Source organism: Humulus lupulus, chromosome 1 (assembly GCF_963169125.1).
Source record: "Humulus lupulus chromosome 1, drHumLupu1.1, whole genome shotgun sequence".
Classification (NCBI taxonomy): Eukaryota; Viridiplantae; Streptophyta; class Magnoliopsida; order Rosales; family Cannabaceae; genus Humulus; species Humulus lupulus.
In genome coordinates, this window is record NC_084793.1 from 92,151,333 (window position 1) to 92,165,098 (window position 13,766).

Consider the following 13,766-nt stretch of genomic DNA (forward strand, 5'->3'; position numbering starts at 1 on the left):
GAGCACAGCCACGAAAAAAGAAAATTATGGTTGCCCACCTCTCCGTTTCTCCTTATCCCCCAAATATTTCAGCAAAATCGCCGAGTCAGGCATGGAATACGCTGCCAATCTTGTTCAACTAGGCGATTGATAACGAAGATCTTGTTTGTTGATATTTATTAAGGAGTTTGATGGAGTTTAGCTGACTGAATCCATAAACCTAGAAAGTAATCGTCAGTGGTACTTTTTTGTACTCTATAGGTGGGTATAGGTATTGGTGGTGTACGCCCTGGTTTCCCACGGGCTGATTAGCAGGCCGAGCTACGGACTAATCACGATTAGCACATTAACATCCCCAAGACCGGAGCTCCCGTTTCGAGGTCGTACCTTATTAGCTCGAGCAATCCCTGAGGACTCGCCAAGGTTGCCCAGGACTGGGTGAAGGAATCCGAAGGCCGAAGGTCGGGTCAAGGGAGCAGCTCGTGGAACGAGCTGTGTATGGAGCTCTGACCTTCTGTAAAGTCAACACACGCAAGATAAACGTGTATATATCTGACATCACGTGTCCGATATCTCCCTGACTTCTCGGACACGCAGCAGGAACGTGCGTGTTCAGATATCCACGGCTGGGTTGGGCCGTGCGGCCCATTATCTCCTTACCTATCGATTTGACCATACTTATGTGTCAGGTTTAGGAATTAATCATGAATGTCACAGAGTTGATATGACATGTAATAAGGTCACGGGATGACCTCCTTACCAACTTCCAGGTGCATTCTCCTATAAATATGGAGAACCTGGGAGTTGATAGAGGGATTTTAACCTTCGAACCACTTAAAAACGTGTCTTGAGTCGCCTAGTTCATGCTCTAAGATTCTGTATCTGCGACGGTTCTATATTCAGCACTAATCCCTCTCTCCTCTTCTCTTAATTACCTGTTGGCGAAGAACCGCGTCAACAGGTGGGTATAGGTATTGGTGGAGCTTGCGTAACGCCAGGAGGGCCGGACAAGAGACTCAGCAGGCTCAACCAAGGCACAGGGCAAACATTAGCGATGAATTCCCTAGAAGTAATACTCAAACCCATACTTCCGGCAACCCAACTATGGAGGTAACTGCAGGAATAGGAAAAAACCAAGCTCCCCCAGCAACTCGAAGCTCTAACCTTGGATCTGTTAGGAACAACTCGAATCCTCTCTGGACCAATTTTGGGCCTTCCATACCCAACAGTGGGAGGCAACCACCATCGCCTATAAGGCATCCACCTTCTCCTATAAGACATCCCTCACCACTCCGAGAGGCACCCCAGCCAGCTCCTCATAGGAACCAGACAGGGGAGCCTGCATCTCAAAGGCCATCACGTAGTGGCAGCCAAGACAGGAACTGTCGAACCCAACCTAGACATGGGGGTGAGAGAGAGGTGACTCAAGGAAATAGGGCTGCCCAACTAGCGGGAAGGCACATGTTAAGATCACAAGAAACTGGAGCAAAAAGGTTGGTGGAAGATCCACCTCGTAACCAGTGAGCCCATCAACCAGAAAGAAACATTAGTTTTATGAGTGGGAGCTTAGACCTCTCCAGGTCTATAAACATATATGATACCAAACCCAGGAATATTGGAAATTAGGGCAATAATCCCAATCTTCTAGATCATCTGAACCAGAACCAGCGGCAGGCCAATCCTGCAAACCCCGATTTACGTGATCATTTGAACAGTCAAAAGGAACCTGTACAGCCGGCATATGGGAATCAGTATAACCCTATGACAGGACAGGGAGTTGGAGTTTTTATAAACTATAACCAGCTCCCCCAAGAACAAGCTCAGCCTCCAGTGGACTTGGTCCAAGAGAGAATTAACTAGCTTGAAAGAGCGTTCATGCTCCTCTAGGATGAAAGGAACATGGACAAGGCTGATGACTCCGATGAGGAGCTCGAGCCTTTCGCTCCACATATTTCTAATACGCCATTCCCTCATGGGTTCAAGATACCCCACGTAGCTCCCTTTGATGGGAACTCATACCCATATAGCCACTTGAGCACATTCAATACCACCATGCGAGCCAACAATGTTGGTTACGAGCTCAAGTGTATGTTATTTCCAACCACTTTGATAGGGGTAGCAAAAAACTGGTTCAAAAAATTCAGAAGACATTTGATCTCGTCTTGGGATCAGTTAGCAAAGGAATTCAAAAAATAGTTTAAGGCCATGGTAGGCGTCAGGCCTGAAGCCTCGACCTTAACCAATGTCAGATAGCAACTGGGAGAATCCTTGAAAAGTTACATCGCGAGGTTTAACACAGAGGTGGCATGAGCCTGCAACGTTGACGACAGTGGTCACCTTATGGATGTATCAGCTGGTATATTACCAGGGAGTCCCCTTTGGGATGATATGCAAAGAAAACCGATAAGGATAATAACCGAGCTCAATAAAAGGGCCCATATATTTGTCAATGTAGAGGAGGCGAGGTCAGCATTAAAACTGACCCCTCAGCCCATAACTGCAATGATGAATGTTAACTCGGCCTCAACCTCGGCTACCCCATCGACGTCACAACCCTCAGGAGATAACCCTTCTAAAAGGAAGAAAAATGAAAGGAATAACTCTAAGGCAGACGGGGGAAAAAAGAAGAAGATAGACAAATATTTCTCCATTTTTACGGTTTACACCGAGCTCAATGAGACTCAGGAAAATATCTTCCTCGCAAATGATAATCATGTCCCGTTTAGACGACCAGACCCAATGCGAAATCAGAAGGCAAAGAGAGACTCCAACAAGTACTGCAGATTCCACAGGGACGTCAGACACACCACTGATGAGTGCCGACAACTGAAAGAGGAGATTGAAGGCTTGATATCGAGAGGATATTTCGAACAATATATAATAAACCGAAATAATAATCAAGCATCGACTGGAAAGAGGGCAGCATATGCGCAACCTGCCCAGCAGAATAACAATTCCCGAGCAAGGGAGGATGATCGACCTCCCCCAATAGATGGAGAGAATGTGGTAACCATCTTCGAGGGACCGCACCTTGCCAGATCGGGCAGAAATACCCACAAGAGATATTTAAACGAGTTCAAGACTAGAGACGGTTCTCCCTACGAACCTGAACCATGAGCTCCAAAGCAACACATGGTTTAATCTCAGCCCATTACTTTTATAGAAGAGGATGCCTCACATGCCCATTTTCCCCATAACGATCCCCTGGTCATTACACTTTAGCTCGTGAACAAAAGGGTGCGCAGAGTCTTGATAGATAACAGGAGCTCTATTAATATCCTTTATAAGGCCAGTCTAGAAAATATGGGACTCACGCTTCGAGATTTGAAAGCCTGTGCAACAACGTTGTATGGATTTTCAGGGGAAAGGATTGCTTGTATAGGATCCATTGAGCTCCCTGTAACCTTGGGAGACTATCCAGTCTCGGTAACCAAGATGATGGAGTTCGTGGTGGTGGACACCTTGTCGGCCTACAAAGTACTGCTCAAGAGACTGACCCTGATTGGGCTGGGGCAGTGTCGTCTGTAAGGCATTTCGCCATCAAGTTCCCAACATCAAGTGGCATCGGGACAGTGAAGGGAGACCAGCTTACCGCACAGGAATGCTATAGCATTTCCATGAGACGAAAAATCCAAACAAGTGCACATAAACTTGTAGTTATTCGGGAAATGGACAGATCCATCTTCGAGTTAGAAGAAGAGATCGACCCTAGGGTTGAAGAAAGGGCTGATCTCAAACCATTGGAGGATCTTGAAGAAGTAAAGCTCAATGAGAAAGATACCACGAGGGTGGTAAAAATAGGAAAAAATCTTTCCAAAAATACAAAATAACAATTAACTTTCTTTTTGAAAGAAAACCAGGATGTGTTTGCATGGTCGCGCTCGGATATGGTAAGGATTAGTCCGAGTGTTGTAAGCCATGCACTCAACATAGATAAGAGCTTCCCCCCCCAAAGCAACAAAAAAGGAGGCTCCTGGATGATGATAGAAAGAAAGCCCTAAAAGATGAGGTCGAAAGGTTAAAAGCAAATCGGTCTATCCGAGATGCTTTTTATCCCGATTGGATATCCAACCCTGTGCTGGTCCCAAAGCCCAACGGCAAATGGTGAACTTGTATCGACTATCCAGACCTCGAAAAGGCATGCCCCAAGGATTTTTTCCCTTGCCTTGAATCAACCAGGTCGTAGACGCCACTGCAGGCCACGACATCATGTCATTCATGGATGCTTATTCTGGATATAACCAGATAGCCATGCATGCGCCCGACCAAGAACATACGAGCTTCATGACCGACAAGGGCTTGAACTGCTACAACGTAATGCCTTTCGGGCTCAAAAATGTTGGATCCACATACCAACGATTAGTAAATAGGATGTTCACTGAGAAGATAGGGAATAACATGGAATTTTATGTGGAAGATATGTTAGTTAAGTCCAAACTAACAATAACCATGTAGATAATCTCGCTTAGTGTTTTACTGTACTCCGAAAATACAATATGAAACTCAACCCACAAAAATGCTCATTCGGAGTATCCTCGGGTAAATTTCTTGGATTCATAGTGAATGTTCGGGGTATAGAGGCTAATCTCGACAAGATCAAAGCTTTAATTGATATGCCTTCACCTCAAAAATAAAGATGTTAAGAGCTTAACTGGATGAATGGCGAACTTAAGTAGGTTTATCTTAAAATCCACATACCGATGTCTCCCATTCTTTAATCTTTTAAGAGGGAGCAAGAATTTTGAATGGTCGGACGAGTGTGAACTCGCGTTTTAGAATCTTAAGAAACACCTCATCGAGCCACTTATCTTGTCTAAACCGATTGCAGGGGAAATTTTATACCTGTACCTCGCCACAACCGAGCATGCCATTAGTGCAGTACTTGTACGGTAGGATAAGAAGATACAAAAGCTTGTATACTACGTTAGAAAAAGGTTACTGGGGTAGAATCGAGATACCCATTTATGGAGAAACTGGCTTTGAGCCTAATGCACAGATCTCGAAAACTTCGACCCTATTTCCAAGCACATCTTATTCATGTGTTAACTGATCAGCAGCTGAGGCAAGTATTATCCAAGCTTGAAGCATCTGGGAGATTGTTGAAATGGGTCGTCGAGCTCGTATAGTTGGAGATTACTTATCATCCTAGAACAACCACCGAATGACAGGCTTTGGAAAATTTCATTGTTGAATGCACAGGGATCTCCAACGAGGAAGTCGTAACCCCAGGCCGCGAGCTGTGGAAACTTTACATCGATGGGTCCTCCAATGAAAATGGATCTGGAGCATGGATCATTCTAATCACCCCAACGGGAAATTACTTCCACTCGATGCTAAGATTTGGTTTTGAGGCATCAAACAACGAGGCTGAATACGAGGCGTTGCTAGTAGGTCTTCAGATAGCCACTGAGCTCAAAGCAAAATCCATTCATTGCTATAAGCGACTCACAATTAGTTGTTAACCATGTCCTGGATGAATATCAGGCTCGTGGCATAAAAATGGCGGCTTACCTGGAGAAAGTTAAAGCAACATTTGGGGGGGTTTGAGATCTACACTATAGAACAAGTTCCCCGAGAACAAAATTCAAATGCAGGTGCATTGGCCAGGCTTGCCATGACTAACGAAGCTAACACACTCAACATGGTCCCAATAGAATTCTTATCTACCCTGAGCATAGCTGAGCCTGAGGAAGAGGATGTAAACATGATTGACTTGCAACCCACTTGGATGACCCCGATAGTTGACTACCTCGAAACCGGAAGTATCCCAACAAACCAGAACAAGGCTAGAAAGCTTATGTACCAAATACCAAGATATACCATTTTGGAAGGAAAATTGTACATAAGGGGATACTCTATGCCATTACTTAGGTGTGTAACTCCCCCTGAGGCAAAGAATATTTTGGAAGAAATCCATGAAGGATTTTGTGAATATCACACCGGGGGCATAGCTTGTCAAAAAAGGTGATTAGGCAAGGATACTTCTGGCCGACAGTCAAGGTAGACTCATTCAAGTATGTCAGACGTTGTGATAAATGTCAACGGTTTGCTTCGATGCTATGAGCTCCACCGACCGAGCTGGCCATGATGAGCTTCCTATGGCCATTCACGGTATGAGGAATCATCCTCATAGGCTCCTTTCCAACTGGAAAAGGCGGAGTAAGATATGTTATAGTCGCTTTCGATTATTTCACAAAATGGATCGAAGTCGAACCCTTAGCAACCATCACCTCGAAGAAAAGTCCTAGATTTTGTGGTTAAAACATCATCTGTAGATATAGGATGCCCAAGAAGATTATATTGGATAAGGGGACCCAGTTCGACAGTGATTTGTTTACATATTTTTGCGAAAAGAATGGGATAATAAAAAGTTTCTCCTCTATGGCCCATCCCCAAGAAAATAGCCAGGTTGAAGCAAGTTAACAAAACTTTGAAAAGTTCTATGAAGAAAAGGCTAGAATAAGCAAAGGGAAGATGGCCAGAGGAGCTGCCTCAAGTCCTGTGAGCATATAGAACAATAGCAAGAACCTCGATGGGGCATACCCCTTTCTCCATGGCTTATGGGTGCGAGGCTATGTTGCCCATCGAGGTCAAAATCCCAACCATTAGGTGTGACGCATATGACCAAACCTCGAACCAATCCTATCTTGAAGAAAGTTTGGATCTCATCGAAGAAAGACGGGATGAAGCCCAGTTGAAAAATGTTGCATACCAACAGAGGGCTATGAAATATTTTAACAAGAAGGTCCGAGATAGGAAATTTGGATTGGGAGACTTGGTGTTAAGGTGCATGTTTTTTGCCACACGAGACCCATCTGTGGGGTGCTTGGGCCTAATTGGGAGGGACCCTATCAGATCGAGACCATTATTCGACCTGGAGTCTATAAGCTGGCGAGGCTTAATGGGGGACTAATTCCACGAGCTTGGAATGGTGAACATCTACGACCTTATTATCAGTAATGTAGGAATGATGTTTATTCGTTTTAACCAAGTGTGTATTTGATTTTTTTCTTTTTATCAATAAAGTACTGAATTTCATTCAAATGTTGTATTTTTATTTTTATACTTTTTTACAAACCCTCGAAATTCAATAACCTAAGATCGCAATCATACGATATTAAGGGGCATAAGTGGTATACAATCATGCTATAGGCTCGAAAAAATATAACATAAATAAAAAGTAACTCTAATAAACATGTTTGGATTATTAACCCAACTTAGAAGGAAAAAAATAAGTGTATGGATCATTAACCAAACATGCAAACTAAACAAGTCTGGAACAAACTAGCGAAACCTAATCGACAGTCAAAAGTTGGAATTCTAGATAAACCAACTATAAACTATAAGTCGAAACTAGGGCTGGAAATTTTTGCAAACAAGTTTTGACCTCGCAACCTCGAGACCAGACTCGAGGATGAGGAAAAGTAATTGGATAAAAAAAACATGACTAGACTAACAAGGGTTACATACCATTTAAGTATTTTTTTTTTAAAATACATGGTAAAAGTAAGGTTTGACCTTAATGATAATGAACTCTAACATGGGCATTTCGAATAAATTATGCATGAATATATTGAAATTCGAATTTAAACCCAATGTAAATGTGTATGAATAAACAAGTATAAAATTAGGTCCTTAAAACATAACATGCTTGAAATATTTCTACCTAGAAATATGATCATGATATCGAGGAAAAAATATTAAAGATAGTCAATATGAGAAAAGTTGAAAGCATAAAAACTAATGTTTAAATATAAATTCATAAGATAATTAAAATAGCTCGGAATCGAGTTGTAAATTGTCATTTCCCAATATAATTACAAAAAAAAATTCTAAGGGACGTATCCCTGTTTAAAGCAGTTCACTGTTGATTGCCCGAACCAGACTCGGCCTCCTCGCCTTTCTCATCCCCATTCCCTCCATCTTGGGTGGTGGCTGTGACCTCCTCCTCAGCCAACTGAGCCTTCCACTTGCCTCTTCTTTGTCCTAGAGGAATGAAGTGTCAATGTCGGGGTTCAGAGACCATATCATGTACATAGCTCGGTCTGTAGCCCAGTCTTTCTTGGTCTTGAACTCCTCAGTGAGGCACTTCTTCTCGTCTTCAAGAATTCTGAAGGCAAAATCCTTCTCTTCCCTCAGGCGTTTGGCCTTGGCCTTGGCAACGTTTGTCTCCGCCTTCAGGTGATCGATATCGGCCCGGGCAGTGTCGAAATTCATTGTTTTGGTGTTGAGTTCCGCCTTCAAGTTATTGACAGTAGCCTCGGAGGAGTCAAGTTTGGCTTGGAGAAGTTTGAGGGCATCCTCAACCTTGGTTTGGGCTTCCTCAGCTCTGACTTAGACCCCTTTGGCCTCCTTCAGATTATCATCAGCTTGGATGTGAGCCTGGTTTGTTTCATAAACCAGGGTTTCAGCCGCCACCATCTTTGAGGAGAATATAGAGCTCTGATGAAGGACACCAAGAAGGGCCTGAAACAGAGGGGTTTTCCAATGTTTAGAAAATAAACAAGAAACCAAGAAAGTGAAAGTCACGAGAAACAGACTTACTGAAACCCCGAGCTCCATTGTTTGGTCAGTGAGGCGTGTGGGATTTTCTTCCCTCAAAAACTGCCACACATTGGCGTCAAGGTTACTATAGGACTGGCCTGTTCGGGACAGTAGGTCTGAGCATAGGTCGTCTCCCAGGGACCCCGCCATGTTCTCCAGGGGTACACCCGCATGTGGGATGATTCCATGAACTTTCGAACTAGTGTCGGGGCGCCCATAGGTTTGGAGCTGAATGAGGTACGATTTGTTTGCCCTTGTCCCTAGTAGGTTGAGGAGGTGGTATAACCTCCGGGAGTTCGGTGGTGGCAACTGATGAGGTCGTGAGGGAAATGGCCAATACCACTACTTTAGGTTCTGGAGCTTGGGCTTTGGGCTCGGAAGAGGCGGGCTTTGAAGGAGAGGAATCCTCAGCGATCTTGGCCGACTTCAAGGCGACCCTTTTCTTTGAGGTTACGTGACCTCGCTTGGTTCCACAGGGCTTGGAGGGCTGTCCCAAGAGGTTGTCCAGATCTTACTCCATGTCACCTGAAGAATACGAGGTATATTGGTCAAGCCGAGAAAGAAAAAAGTCATACATATATTTATAAGTAAAAATGATTGACAGGAACCTAACAAGAAGACTCAATAGAGCTCAAACTTGGGGACCAGGAAATTCCCCTGTCTTCCGATGAGGCTATTGGAGTCCCCACCCTAAAAGTGGGGGACATCCTCGAGAGATCCCTATAATCGTTTGTGCCGTATTACACTGCTACCCCATCCCAAACCTCGTTTAGGCTATACATGGTTTGGTACTTACCTAGCCAGCTATCAAACCTACGAACCCTAAGGTTTATCCTCGACCATGCTAGAAAATTATCCTTGGGGTCCTCGAAGAGGATCATTACGTCAGGCTCATGCTTAAGTAATGAAGGATACCACATGGATGAATCGATCACGACTTTACCTCCAGGTGAGCTCGCTGAGGCCTCATCCTGTGCCTCATTTCCCGAGCTTGAAGGTTCAAAGGGGCGAGGTCGGTGGGCCCCAGAGCTTTGACCTGCATGTTTGTCTCTCATAGGGAGCTTAAGGTGGGCACGAGTACATTCTCCCATCTCGCATACTTGCGGTTGTTGAAGTCGTCGGTGGTCTCACCTTCTTCTAGAAGGTTGCACAGGCGAAGCTTGTCCTCGTGAAGAAGTTATGGGAGGGATCGTCGACCATAGGGAATCCTGAGGATGGTTTCCCTACGCTCCCTCATGGCATCTGTAGGTTGAGGGTGATGGTAGGTGGCTATATAAAAGATTTAAGTAAGTCAACATGGTTCACAAAGTAAAAGAAAATTTAGCCAAGTAATATGAAGGACTTACAAATTCTCCGAAAGGAGTAGAATCAAGAGGGAGCGAGACCGTTTGTCCAGAAGAAGGCGGTCTTGAAGTTCGGAGGAAGATTTGGACTGTCCTCGAGCAGGCGCTTCTCTTTTGGGTAACTGGAGAGATAGTAGAACCCATCACTGCCATGAGCTCGGGAAGGGTTGCTTTTTAGGCAGAAGAGATATAGGATCTCATGCGCTGTAGGCTCCTCCCACTTCATCTCCGTGTATAACGACTTCAGCGTAGGCATAACCCTATACGAGTTCGTCTGAAGTTGGAATGGAGAGATTCTGATGTAGTCGAGAAAGCTCAAGAAGTAATCCCTTAGAGGCAGCAAGGCCCCAGCTCGTAAGTGCTCGCAGCTCCATTCTGGGAGGTTAACTTTTCTATCTAGGTTGTCTTCCCCAGGCGCAGAACAACTCCTCTCATTGGAGCTGGCGGGCCAACAGATCAAATTTCGAGAAAGCTTCAATCCATGGCTAGAGACGAGCTCAAAAATTTGTCGAGTCGAGGTTATAGAACTTTGGTAATGTTCGACCTCGAAGAAAGAACTCTTCGAGACCAGGATGGAAAGGGGTTTGGGAGCTTTAGGTGGTTGGTTGGGACCCTCCATTAAGCTAAATACGAGCTCAACTAGTAAAAAGGCTACGGTAACCTTGAGTTTGAGGTCTAGTGGGATAGGCCTGATCTCGGGGTCTGGGTCAAGATGAGCTGCCACTCGGAGTCTCTTCCTTTTTCTCTCTTCGACCTCGTCAATCTGACATCAAAAGTGGTCTCGTATATCTTCTTGTTCACATCGCTCTTTGTGCTCGCAGATTAATCGTTGGTTTCGACTGAAAAGCGATTCAGGACTGGGAGTTGATGGGTGGTAAGGGATAGCGAACTTGGGCCCCCACTGATTCTCAGAGTACTGCAACATCTAACAAGGAAGAAAAAGGTGAGGACCCATCATATAGAAAATAAAAAGAAGGGATTAAAATTTTGATAACTCAAGATAACGAGATTGCCTCAATCGAGACCGAAGATTGACTCAGATGTCTATCCCGAACTGTTGTAAAGTTCGGGCATTGAGAGTGTATCCACTCGAGAGTGGGGCGGTTATTACCAATTTAAAAGAATACTGGATTTCCAGGGAAAAAGTTGGTAATTACCTGAAAAGGCAAAGTTTTCAAGATTTGTGCATTTAAACCCTAAACCAAAACCCTATTTCTTAAGCTACACGAAACCTATGACCATAAAACCCCATTACCAGAAAAACACCATTTTTGCACATGCCTACCAGAATTTTTTTAGCCTAAATTGTAATTCTAAGCATGCCAAAGCTATTAACATCAGAAAAATTCTTAACACAAAGGAAAGCCTTAAAAATCTAGTAGAAACCAGAGAACTATTCTCACAAATAGAAGAAATACATTAAAAAAATATATGTATGCCAGAGGAAGATCAGAGAACTTACACAAATTGGATTGTGGATATGGAGCGATTGTTGATTGAAGGAACAACTGCAGAAATGATTTCACAAAACTAAAGGAGGAAAGGGTACTCTGTCTTTTGGGCTTAGAGAACATGCAAAGAAAACCTTGGTTTTTTCTTTTCTCTCTCTGGTTTTTGCTTTCTAAAGAGTAAAAATGAGAATGATGAAGATGAAGAGGGTATATATACACCCAAGTGGGGATGTCAAAGGTCGAAAGGATCTAGGCCCTTGGTTTGAGTTGGAAAATGATCTGACGGGTGGGGTTTAATTTTAACATTAGCGGCAAAAAGGAGTCATATGAAAGAACGTGTGCAGAAAAAGGGAGTACTTTAGTACTCCTAGTGTGCAATCCCCAAGTGACACGTGTCCACACTTGAGTGTGGTAGGTGGCACGTTTTTTGAAAAGTGGAGTTCAAGAGTTTCCTTCTCATAGGATTCGAACCAACACTTTTGAGGGGGCAAAATGTTACACCCAAATTTCGACATCATCATAAATAAGCCTCGAAATATATGATTGTAAAGCGAAAGCTTGAAAATGACAAGCAGTGGCTGGACACTTGTATAAATGTGCATGATTCTTGACTTGTTTTTGTTGGCGATTGAGCACAAGTTCAGAAGGCTCGAGCTTAATTCTCAAGCTCGAAAGAACGAATCTTCTCCGATACATATGTGTGTTATTTGAGCCTTAGTTGGAAGCTCGAAGACGTTGGTCTCTGAAGATTGAGCAAAATGAAAACACTGGCTAAGGAGGAGTCTGACTAGAATAACAAGCTTGAAGTGTTGGTTGATCTCGAAAGGCACATTAACCTTGCTTTCGAGACCAGCAACGCGTTTTGCACACGACAACTGTTAGGAAATCCCTATTCCTTAGGAATTTGTTGTTATATGATATTAAATCCCAATTATCATCAAATATTATGTAATTAATGTATTTGTATTTATTTCAAATTCTAATTGTAACTTCCCGAAATAAGGTGAAGATATTCTGTCAACCAAGTCTATAAATAGCCTAGGGAATTTCATTTGTAGATAGGCACAAAATTGTACTGAGAATACTCTGTTGAATTGCTTTGATAAAGCTTTGAGAGAGTATCACGAATCAATAATATTTACTCGTGGACTAGACAGATTTTAATTGCTGAACCACGTAAAAATTCTATTATTTTTTCCTTATTTCTTAAATTATTGTTTAATGTTCTTATAATTTAAGTTGGTGAAAAACGGCGTTAACACATATTATTTCTTTGATGCTCTCATTTATATAAATACTAGATACAAGTAACGTGAAATACACGTTTGCTTAGTTTTATTTATAGAATTTATTTATTATTTTTTTTATTAAATTTGTATCATTGTCATATAAAGTTAAAATAAATAAACAATATTATATATAAAAGAATAACTTAAACATATTAAACCAAAACATTGTTCATAATTTTTTTTAAATATATATAATATGATAACATTTGTAAACATAAATGATAATTTTTTTGAATAAAAATTAAGATTATGTATTATATATTATTATTATTATATTTTATAATATTTAAGTTTATATTAATATAAGTATTAAATATCTAGTCTTGTATTAAAATATTATTTTTATAATATTTGAATTCATATTAATATATTTAGTAAAAAATTAGAATTATATAATATTATCATAATAATATTTTATAACATTTAAATTTATATCGATATAATTATTAAATATCTAGTCTTGTATTATATATTATAATGATAATGATATTTTATAATATTTGAATTTGAATATATATTAGGGTAATTATTATATAGGTAGTCGTATATTAAATATTATTATAATAATGAAATTTTATAATATTTTAATTTATATTAATATAATTAATAAATATCAATTTTTAGTTAGTTTTAAAAGTATATTCAATTAAATATTTATAATATTTTGATAAAGTTAACAAAACAAACTGTTAAAACAAATAATTTTCATTATTTAATTATCATATTATCTCTAACATATTTAGTCTATTGCAGTACATTTTTGAAATCCTATAATAGTCCTTTTGGTACTTAAAAGTATAGCTTACTACTGTACAGTTGTCTTTGCCAAAAATAATTATATACATTAATAACAAATATGAAATAACTGAACAAATAAATTCTCAATTACACAGTTACTCCGTTGTAGATTGCATCATCACCCCCCCAAGGAATGAAAAGCTATCTTATTTTATTAATCTATTTTTTTGCTCGGTGTCTCTCTCTCTCTTAGTTGTACTCTTTTGCCTCCACAGAATGAGACTTCTTTTTATTTATATATGTACTAATGATTGGCATTAATGAATTATGTGGAAATTCTATTTTGTGATTAAGTCAATGAATGACATGTTTATTCATTATGTAATAGCTAATCTATAAATACCACTCTGCTGTCATTTGTT